The following is a 12,417-nucleotide window of genomic DNA, read 5'->3' as shown; positions in this document are numbered from 1 at the left end:
AAAGGAGAGAAAGATAAAATCTGAGATCCGAGATGAGGAAGAGAGATTCGGGCATGATGGAATCGCCGGAGCAATCGTCGGAAGATGGGAATAGTGAGGTTGCAGCAGCAAGGGGAAGCTAGGGTTTTTTGGATCGATCTTTGAATCGATCTGAAATAACCCTTGGCCTCTATTTTTAAAAACATTCCCTCTTCAGTTCGATCGATTGAACTGAAATCTTAGATCGATCGAACTAGTATCAATCTCTCCTCACTAAAAGACAAAATTATTTTTGAAGCTTTTGAATTTTCAAAAATTAAAAATAAAAAATATATATATTTTTTTGAATTTTTGAAAAATAAAACAAAATAAAATAAAATAAACTAAGTAAAATAAAATAAAACAAAAGAACTATTTTATTTATTTATTTTTGGAATTTTTGAAATATAAAATAAAATAAAATAAAAGAAAATATTTTTGGGATTTTTGAAAAATAATAGACAAAAATAAAAAAATACAAGAAATAAAAGAATTTTTGAAAACTTTGAAAACTCCCCCTTTTTTTCTTTTCTTTTTTTTTTTAATTCAGAATAAAATATTTTTGGAGTTTTTTTAAATTTAAAATTCAAAACAAAAGTCAAACTTAATGTCAAAACTGTAAATCAAAGAATGGAGATCAATCTCTCCAAGATCGATCTCAGAAAGAGTCAGATCTATCGAACATGCAAAAACCTGCAAACATGTTCGAACGATGGGACAGAGAAGCCTTTTGCAGAGGGTTCAAATTTTTTCTAAGTGTTGAGACTACAGATCGATCCAAGATGAAGTTGGATTAATCAAAGAACTAAAGATCGATCTAGGAACAAGTTCGAACGATGGGATAGAGAGCTGAAATATGCAGGTTTTCTTCGAACGATTGGACAGAGAGGTGATTGGATGCAGGTTAGATGCAGGTATGGAGTTCGATCAGTCGAACCTCTTTTGAGATTGATCGAACAGGAACAAAATGTCCATTTTCAACATGAAAGTGCATGCAATCCCAATCACAATTCCTAGCAATGCATATGAACCCAAAGCAAATATCTAGACTTCGTAAGAAATGAAATTTAAGATAGAAATGAGGGAGGAATAGGGTTGTGACACCCTACGAAATGCACTAGTCTTTAATGTCTCTATCAAGACGTTGGGCTCTTTTAGCCCAGATCAGACATCTTATAGTGCATCCCCTCCTTAATGGGGTGATAAGTACTTTGAACTCCACCCAACAAATGGTTCCCTAAGGAACTTGTTGGATCAGGCTCAAAGGAAATTGTTAGTCCTTTTTCAATGTGATCTTTAGGCTTCCATGCCCTTTCAAAACAAGATTTTGAAACAACTTTCTTAGAATTCAGGGTTAAAGATAAACTTTTTGAAATTTTGGTTTCAAGCAAAGACTCTATTCCTTCACATTCATTAGCATAACATTTCTCTACAACATTCACTTCTTTAGGCTTGTCAAATGATTTCGGGGTTGGATTGAAGATATTCAACTTCACTTTCATATAGCCAAATGAGATCTTCATTATTCCCGTCCTACAATTAATGTTGGCATTCGCAGTTGCCAAGAAAGGACAGCTAAGGATAACGGGAATTTGGCTCTTAGGATTCTGGACTGATTCCATATCAATGACAACGAAATCAACGGGGAAATTTTTTTTATCAATCTTAATCAATACATCCACAATGATATCCCTAGGATTTTTGATGGATCGGTCGGCAAGTTGCAAAACCACCAACATCGGTTTCAAGTCTCCTAAGCCTAATTTGACATATACCGAGTATGGAAGAAGATTAACACTTACTCCTAAATCAAGGAGAGCCCGATTAATGATATGATCACCAATGATGCATGAAGTGGTAGGTGAACCGGGGTCCTTAAACTTTGGAAGAGTGTTATGCTGTAAAATTGAGCTCACTTGCTCAGTTAAGACCACTTTTTTAGGTGCTTGGCTTTTGTTCTTCCTCTTTTGGGTGCAAAGAACTTTTAAAAACTTAGCATAAGTCGAAATTTGCTTGATTGCATCCAAAAGCAGAAGGTTAACCTTCACTTGCCTAAACACATCAAGGATTTCATTTGTCTTTGTCTTTTGCTTGTCAAGATAAATGGATCCTTTCAAGGCATCCAGAAATGGAGTTTTTGGTTCAAAAACCTTTTCAGAAATTTTCTTTGAAGTCTCTTCAACACAAGAAGTTTTGAAATCATTTTGCAAATTTTTCTTTTCAAGATCACTTTTCAACACATTCTCATTTGAAAGATCATGCATATGTAATGAAGGAGGAATAGGATGTGAAACGGGACGTGTGTTAACTTGTGGTTGCACCGGTTCACTCTCTTCATTGGACACACCTACTTGGTTGTCAATGATTCTTCTACTTCTCAAGGTTGTCACCGCATTGACATGCTCTATTATAGGACTTTCCGATGAGGAATGAGTCTCCACAACATATTGTTACTTTGGTGGGGCATTCAAAGGCATTTTCCCTTTCTCTCGAGCATTTAAAGTACTAGTTATTTGCCCTACTTGGGTTTCTAGCTTAGCAATGGATTGAGAATGAGAATGAAACAATTGAGTGTTCACCTCTAGAGTGCCTAGATCAGTCAAAACTTTCTCTTCAAAAGCGGGACTCCTAGAATTTCCTTAAGAATATGATGATTGATTAGGAAAATGAGAATTAGAAAATTGATTTCCATGCGATTGAAATGATGATCTAAAACCTTGGGAACCTTGGCTTTGCATCAGAGGTGGAACATACTTCCGTTGAAAACCACCTTGGGGGGGTTTGAGCCTTCCCCTTGGTTTCTCCAAGAGAAATTCGGGTGATTCCTCCAACTAGAATTATAGTGATGCCATAAAGATTGTTCCCTTGATTAACTAAAGCTGCATTGACTTGTTCATGATGCTCAATTTGTACATATCCATGGGGACAACTAGAAGTAGAATGTAAAATACTTGAACAAGTCATACATGATTCATTGGATGCATAATGGTAATGTTTAGGGAAGGAAGATACTTGATTTGCCGAGTTTTAGTTGATCAAAAATTGATCATACCTTTGAGATAAGGATTTCATCTCGGCGGCTATTTCATTGGAATGGTCAACTTGATGTAAGCCAACACTCTTCCTTAAATTCCTATAATTCTTAGAAAATAAAGTTTGATGCAAATAATTTTCACTCATGCTCTCATAAAGATGCCACATGTCATCCTCATGCCTATCAATGTAAGAGCCACCCATGGAAGTATTAACCATGCCCTTGTAATTATCGGATAAAATCTCAAAGAAATATTGAACTAATTACCATTTGGGCATGTCATGATGTAGACACTTCCTAAGCAATTCATTGAATCTTTCCCATGCCTCATGGAACGTTTCCCCATCCCCATGTGAAAACTCTCGAATTGAGGTTCTCATGGCATTGGTCTTAGAAATCGGATAGTACTTCTTCAAGAACTCTTGTTGCATTTTTGCCCAAGAAGTTATTGAAAAAGGCCGAAGATTGTTAAACCAATATTTTGCCTTGTCTTTAAGGGTGAATGGAAAAATTTTAAGTCTTAAGACCTCTTCCGGCATGTCCGTGTATCTCATGGTGGAACATACTTCAAGAAACTCATCTAAATGCTTGTAAGGTTCTTCACTTGGAAGTCCATGATAGTTAGGAAGCATTTGAATAGTTTGTGGTTTGATTTCATAGTGGTGTGCTCTAAATGGTGAAAATTGAATGCATGTGGGTGCATTATATTCATTAGGCATATAGTGATCTCTTAAAGCAAGGGGAGGGTTAACAATTGGAGGTGCAACATAGGCACCTTGATTGCCTTGAACTATGGGAGGTTGTGGAGCAAACATTGGCCTAGGCATTCCTAATGGAACTTGGCCTTGTTGTTGTGGTGGGTGAATGAATGGCCTCGGCATGTCTAATGGTACTTGCATGTTATCATGATGCATATTGGGGTGGAGGATACCTTGTTGGTCTATATGACCAAGGTCCTCTACATGGTCCTCATTATGAACTTCCATTGTAGAAGTAGAATGATTAAAATTACTCCGTCCCCTAGGTGTACGAACAGTGGATTCTAAAGTCAAATTAAAAGGGACAAGAGTAGGATTTAATGACCTTCGACCATGCATGCACAAGCAAAACATAAACAAGTAACAAATAATCAACAATCATTTCACTTTTGCAACAATTCAATAATCAACAAACTTCCTCCACATACAATGATTCCATACTCCCATGCTATCAACAATATGCAAAGAATAATACAATTGCCTCCATGTGGGCTCACGATTTATCTAAGAATTGAAATATAAGCCTCCACGTGGGCCGACGATTTAACTAGAGAATGAGTTAAGAAAGAGCTCGCAAAGGGTCCTTTAGCACTTCAATTCAATTTTCAATTTTAGCCTTGTAAATTTTTTAGATTTTAGCTTTTTCCTTGCTTTTGCTTAGCTCCTTGCTTAAAATGCTCATTTGCTTACCTTTTAACTCAATGCACCTAGTCAAATAAGAACCAACACAATAAGTAACCAAAATGAAAATGAAAATAAAGTAAAGACACGATCAAAAGAGGACTAATTTCTAATTGATTCCACAAATACGACGTTGCCTTTAATCAATCCCCGGCAACGGTGCCAAAAACTTGGTGGGTGTTTGCCGTCAAGCACTAAAAAGTTTACAAAGTGGACTAAGATAAGTGTGGCCAAGTTTTACATTTATAATTTGCCACTACTACCATTCACTAAAAATATAGTTAGGGCGAGTAGGGATCGTCCCAAGGGATTGGTGGGTCGTATTATATTGTGGAATCGAGATTAGGGTTAGTAGGTCGAGTAATCAAAAGATTGGTTGGTGATTGAATTATACTAAGATGCAATTTAAACTAAAGTAAACAATTAAATGCAATAGAGAAAAAATAAGAGAGAGAGAGAGAGATCTTGGGGTTTAGAGATCACCAATAAGTATAGCTTTTCTACATCCTTAATGAATGATCAATGAGGGGGAAAACATGTATTGCAACAATATTGTGTGTGTGTGTAGTTGTTTCAACAAGCATGGATGACTAATTAAGTATATATTGTTTAAGCAACATAATGGATAGCACAATAAATCAAACTAAGCCATTAATCCTTTCTTTAAGCTTACAATCCAAACATATCATAAGGTTAGAGACATATGCTACTTGTTTTCATAAGTATGGAATATCAAACAACAAGCATGGATTGTCCTTCTATTTAACATCTAAATTACAACTACAATACAATTAAGCAAATGACATGAAATTAAACTAATTAAACTAAGGGAGAGGCACAATCTATCAAGAAATGAGTATGAACCATCAAATAAATCACAAGAGCATTCTATTAAGCACTATGTCTTGACAATCTCTAGATCTATAGCATCAATACACATAGACATGCATAAATAACACAAAATCTAGAGACAAACACATGAACATCTATTCTAGCATACATAGATATATGGATATAATGAAATGATCAATTAGAAGTATTAAACCACATAAATCATTGAATAAACAAGATCTATGTATATAAAAATGTCAAAGCATATATCACAATACAAATCCCCTAAAAAATACATAAATCAAGATGTAGAAAGCATGCTTAAGGCTAACTCTAGCCCCAAAATGATATCTAGCCACTCATGGATGGTGTCTTCCAACCCTCAAGGGCTAACTCCATGGTATAAATTGCTCCTCTTCTTGGTTGATGGAAGAACTCCAAGCTTGTGTCTCTAGCCTCCTCTCCCCTTTTCTTCCTTACTAAGAATATGAGATGAAAATTGTGTCAAAAGTCTTTTTCAAGTATGCTCTCAAGAATGGCTCATATTCCTTATATAGGTAGGTTAAAATGTCACCCCTAATGACCTGGGCTCGTACACCAATATTCCTCCCAATGATTGGATATGAGACAACTTTTAATGAGCTGGAAATTGAATTTTCTCGCACTTGGGGAAGTTTGATCGATCGAACATTCTCTGAGATTGATCAAATATGGCTGAGATCTATCGAACTAAAGCTGGATTGATCCTCTATGGCAGCGCCTTTTTGGATAAGGACAGATCTGAGATATTTTGGGGAATGAGACAAAAGTGGTAGGTAGGGTGGTACAACCGGATAAGATGGAATCTTTTCGATCGATCTGAGAATTGTTGGATCAATCAAACTTTGTGGGATCTTTGGATAAGGACAAAAGAGCTTGGATCTATCTTGAAATGTCTAGATCGATGAACTTTCGATCGATCGATCAAAGTGTACTTGTGATCGATTGAACCTACTGAATTCCATACTTTGCTTCAATCTACTTCCACTTTGCTCCTTTCTTCCATTCAGCTTGAGTTAGCTTCTTTGAAGCTCTTATTTGGCTGAATCAGCTTATTTTGGGGATAAGCACCTAAAAAGGGCAATAACATGAAATTAGTCTAAAACGGGAAAGTAAGATAGATAAATGTCTTATAACACCTAAGCTTAAGTGGTTTAAATGTGCATTTTTCAGCGCTCATCACTATCAAATGAGACTATTAACCATTCAATTAAACCATAATTAGTGCACACATAATAACCTAGAGAAATGTACTTTTTGCACTCATAAGTTTGGAACATCAAACAACAATAATGGATTGTCCACCTATCTAAGAAATTAAAGCAATTACACTACAACTAAGGTAGTGACATGAAAATTAAGCTAATCAAACTAAGGGTGTGGCACAATCCATCAAGAAATAAGTATGAACCATCAAATAAACCACAACAATATTCAATTAAGGACTATGCCTTGACCCTCACTAAATTAACAACATCAACACACATAGACATGCATCAATTTCATTAAATCTAGAGAAAAAGCACATGAACATTCAATCTAGCATACATTGACATATGGATATAACTAAGTAATCAATTGAAAGCATTAATCCATACAAATCATGTAAAAATCACAAGATCTAAATTTATTCATGGTCAAAACATCAATTACAACTAAAATCCCCTAAAATACACAAAAGCTAGGTTTAGGACGTAAGCCTAGGGGCTGTCTCTAGCCCCAAGAGAAGGATTTAGCCACTCATTGTAGTGGTCATGGAACCTTCAAGGGCTAGCTTGGAGGTTGGCATCATCATCTTCATCCTTGCTTTCTTCCTCAAAACTCTAGTCCTAGAGAGAGAACGCTATTTCTATAATTGGTAAGAAAAACTAGACGATATTTTTACAATGTGGTTCAATTAATCTATTACAAGCCTCTTTGAGTAGGAACTAAGTAAGAAATACAGCCTATGATTGGAGGAAATTCGCAGTTACATAAGTTAGGTAGAGTCCAGCGCTCTCAGGAATTAGATAGCACACTGCCGGCAGTCTGTTGGATCGATCGAAGATTTTTGATCAATCAAACACTTAGCTTCGATTGATCGAAGCTGACATGTCATCAAAAATATCTTCTTGGCTTTATCCAAAATGCTGAGCTGGCACCGCCCCATTTCGATCAATTGTAGATAACTTCGATCGATCGAGACTTCCTTCGATCGATTGAAGTTGCTCTGGTGTAATTTTCTTGACTTCTATCTGGATTTGCTTATTAGCTCCAAAATTGAGCTAAATGGCTCTTCTTAGCCTGTTTGAACTTTATTGACCTGAAATAGGTAAAAACATAAATAAGTATTAAGACATGAAAGTAAGATAGATAAATCAACTAAAATACCTTAGCTTAGGTGCTAAAATGCGTCACATTAGAGCACTTACCACTTCATGACTCCATTTTTCATGGAAACTAAATCTAACAATTCACCCTTTTTGTCCTTCAGGACTCCACCTTTGTTATATACCTCATCATGATTATGTGTTGCTCTTTTTAGGGCCGAGAACGCGAAACCACTCTTCTTTTAGGTTGGGAGCGAACCTTGATTGATAGAAAAACCACTATCCTCTTTTCCTTGCTTATAGAGTGAACCCACACTTCTTTTAGGTTGGGAGCGAACCTTGGCTGAGAGCAAAACCTCCATCTTTTTCAGGCTGAGAGAATGAACCCTGATGACCATTGTGACTGAGCAAGCGAACTGATTGACTCCACCTGTAATGGAACTTTGTTGTTGTTGAAGATTCTATTAATACTCCTTGTGTTTTTAGAATCTTCTTCATATAACGATTAAACATCCCAAGCCGAACCGTCAGCTCTGATACCACTTGTTGGGCACAACAGAAGCGAAATAAAACCAAAAGAAAGAGAAATAATTCCAAATCACAACAGAAGGTTTACATGGTTCACCCAAACTTAGGGCTACGTCCATGGATGAGAAGATTCACTATAATCATCATGTAGAGATGTTACAAACTCATAAACCCTCTCTATAAATTATACTCACACCTTTGCAAGATTGTCCTTAAGGGCTACACGTGTTTCCACTTATACCTCTCAACAACAGCCTAAGTAACTATTTATAGTGCCTAAACTTCAACTCACTAGTACAGTTGTCAGAAATTTACATGATACAATATAATTTTAAAGTAGTCACATAACTATTATAGAATTTGAGACATCATTATCCTAATAATCTCCATTTTGGTGCAAGTTCCATCACATCAATTAATAATTTTCCATTGCAACTGAATATGACAACTCACCCTTGTTATCCTTCACGACTCCACTTTTCCATGGTAACTGAATCCGACAACTTACCCTTGTTCTCCTTCATGACTCCACATTCGTTATGTATCTCATCACGATTCTATGTATGCTCTTTTTTGAGCTGAAAACGTGGACCCACTCTTCTTTTAGGCTGGAAGCGAACAGTGGTTGAGAGCAAAACCACCATTCTCTTTTTCTAGGTAAGAGAACTAACCCACTATTCTTTTAGGCTAGGAGCGAACCTTGACTAAAAGCAAAACCATCATATCTTTATCGGGTTGAGAGAATGAACCTTGATGACCACTGTGATTGAGCAAGCCAATTGATTGACTCCGCATGAAACTGAACTATGATACCCCCTGATTTCAAAGGCATGGGTTGATCAAGTCCGAGCCCAAAACCAAGGGATATCAAAAAAATTAAGTAATAACCGAACACGGGGCATTTAAAACATTTTAACAAAAACTGCACACCGGACAGCATTGTGCTCGAGCACAAAGTTGCTAGGCAGAATTCGCAGTTCTGTTCTTAGCCTGTAAATCTCCAATTTGGATCCTAAAACCTGTTTTTTAAGTCCCATATGATCATCAATGATTTATACAATGAATATACATCAGATCCAATAAAATTCCTAAAGCCTAGCATGTGATGGAGAGATCATAGATTCAAAGGAGAAGAGATAGAATAAGAACTTGCCTTATGATTTTCGGATTGAAAATCAATTATATGAATTCTCTAGTCTTCTTCTATAGATTCGGCAACCTCCAAGCTATTCTGGTCACCTTTTTCTTCCTCTTCTCTCTCTCTCTTTAGATCTATGCCTCTTTTGCAACTCACGTATATGTAAAAACCCTCTTTTTCTGTCTACTACATCTATATATACTAACACCTAAATCCTAACCTAAGTCTAACTAGACAAACAAATTAAAGTATAATAATAATAATACAAACAATATATATATATATATATATATATATATATATATGCACTTATGGGTCATAATCCTTACCCATCAATGCTTTCTATTCAAGTAGTCCACAATTATTATTATTATATTAAAACAAAATAAACAAAATAAAATAAAGCAAATAAAACATTTAAACCTAATAATTAATTACAAATAAATACACACAATTAAACAAGCAATTACACACACAAGTAAATCACATAATTCACATTTAAACAATTTAAATCAATTAAGCACATAAACATATAGCCACGTAATCAAACAAAATGCAAATAAAATTAAAAAAACAAATCCAAATAAATCCTTTGAAAATTAGGGTACTACCTTCTTTCACCCTAACAAAGGAATTCTGTCCTCGGAATTCACCACATATATTACTTAAATAATTTTGGAAATTTTGAATGAATCTCATCTTCCTGTTCCCAAGTGGACTTAGCCTCATTATGACGGCTCCAGTGAACATACACAAGAGGAATAACTTTGGTGCGAAGCACCTGATTCCTACAATCAAGAATACAATAAGGCGACTCTATGTGTGTCGCATCCGGCTGCAACTCTATGTCACTAACATCTATATACTGATAACGATCCTCATCTCGCAGAAATTTTGGCAACATGGAAACATGGAAAACATTGTGGACTCGATGTAAATGGCCCGGAAGTGCTAATCAATAAGCTACAGCTCCCACACGATCTGTAATCATAAATGGTCTTATGAAGCGTGGCGACAACTTCCCTTTCTTCCCAAAGCACATCACTCTTTCATGGGATAAAATTTGAGTAGAACCTGATCCCAACCTGAAACTCTAATGAATGAGTACGACGGTTAATATAACTTTTCTTCCTACTCTGGGCAGTGCACATACGATCTCGAATTAGAGCGATCTTCTCAAAGGTATCCTTAATGAATTCAGGACCTAAAAATCTGTTCTCACCAACCTCTAAGAAACAAACAAGAGATTTACACGGTCTACCATACAATGCCTCAAAAGGTGCCATACCAATAGTCTTCTAGTAACTATTGTTATAAGTAAACTTTGCAAGTGGCAAGTAATCTTCCCAATTGCCCTTAAAATCAAGGACACATGTTAAATGCATATCCTCCATAATCTGATTGACTCTCTTAGTCTGTCCATCTGTCTAAGGATGATCAGTAATGCTAAGACACAACTCTATACCCGAAGCCTGCTGAAAGCTCTCCCAAAATCCTGATACAAAGCTCAAATCCCTATCCAATATGATGGACAATGGTATGCCATATAGCTTCATAATCTCTGCAATGTAAAGCCTCCTTAATTGTTCTGAAGTGAATCCAACACGAATAGGTAAGAAATGAGCTACTTTGGTCAATCGATCAACAATGACCCAAATAGAGTTGTGACTCCTATTTGAATTAGGAAATCCCTCAACAAAGTCTATGGAAATACTCTCCTATTTCCACTCTGGTATAGAAAGTGGCTGTAAAGCATCTAGTGGTCTCTAATGGTCAATATTAACCATCTGACAAGTACTACACCTAAAGACAAAGATAGCTATGTCCCTCTTTATACCTGCCCACCAAAATTGTCGTTTCATATCTTGATACATCTTATCTCCACCTAAATGAATAGAGAACTCAAATTTGTTAACCGCAATCATCACATCCTTCCTCAAATCATCAGCTGAAGGTAATACTAAGCGTCCCTTGTACCTCAAGCCTCTATTTGTCCCAACAGAATAAAATGGAATATCTTCATAAGCTAACTCTGTAACTTTATTAAAACACTGTTGATCTACGAGTTGTGTCTTAAGTACTTTATGGATGATAGTAGGTGTAATTACTACGTAAGTCACAAAAGCATTAGAGAACTCATTAACAAACTTTAAAGTATCCCATTCTGTAGTAAACAACGTTAAAAGACTAGCATAAGGTCGACGACTAAGTGCATCTGCCACTACATTCGCTTTCCCTAGATGGTACTATATAGAGAAGTGATAATCTTTCACAAACTCCAACCACCTACGTTGTCTTGTGTTAACAAATATTGCAGACTCTTATGATCACTAAACAGTCTGAAGGACTTTCCTAACAAATAATGCCTCCAAATGCGTAAAGCAAAGACCACAGCTGCTAACTCCAAGTCGTGAGTCGGATAGTTAAGCTCATGAAGCTTAAGCTTATGTGATCCATACGATACCAATCGTTCCTCCTGCATCAAAACACATCCCAAACCTTGCAAAAGTGCATCTTTATAAATAAGATACTCTATATTACTTTGTGGAGTAGCTAGAACAAGTGCAGAAGTCAACTTACTTTTCAACTCATCAAAAGCTTTCTGACAGTGTTCATCCCATACAAATGGTACACCCTTGTTAGTCAGATGAGTGAGTGGTCCCTCTATTTTTAAGAACCCTTGAATGAATTTGCGATAATATCCTGCTAATCTTAGAAAACTACAAATCTCTAAAGGTTAGGTAGGTTGGCCCCTCTCCAAAACTGCTGAAACCTTGGTTAAATCTACTGTTATCCCTTTCTCTGACACGATGTGGCCCAGAAACTTCCCATCTCACTGCCAAAAGTCACACTTCTCAAACTTGGCATATAACTCATGCTCATGAAGCACCTAAAATACTGTACGAAGATGTCTGGCATGATCCTCCTCCGACTTAGAATAAACCAGAATGTCATCAATAAATACAATAACAAATTGATATCAGTAAGTCCTAAAGACCCTATTCATCAAGCTATAAAGATAACTGGTGCATTAGTAAACCCAAAAAGCATGGCACGAAACTCATAAGATCCATATCTAGT

At 36.2% G+C, this 12,417-nt stretch overlaps 1 pseudogene; it reads left to right on the top strand.

The window, feature by feature from the left end:
* Nucleotides 1-3,328: 3,328 nt before the first annotated feature.
* Nucleotides 3,329-3,427, top strand: LOC132267917 (small nucleolar RNA R71; annotated as a pseudogene).
* The last annotated feature ends 8,990 nt before the right edge of the window (nucleotides 3,428-12,417 follow it).

Source organism: Cornus florida, unplaced genomic scaffold, assembly GCF_030987335.1.
Source record: "Cornus florida cultivar Cherokee Brave unplaced genomic scaffold, ASM3098733v1 CherokeeBrave_3.0.0_Hap2_Chr07, whole genome shotgun sequence".
NCBI lineage: Eukaryota > Viridiplantae > Streptophyta > Magnoliopsida > Cornales > Cornaceae > Cornus > Cornus florida.
This window is presented reverse-complemented; position numbering and strand designations above follow the sequence as displayed.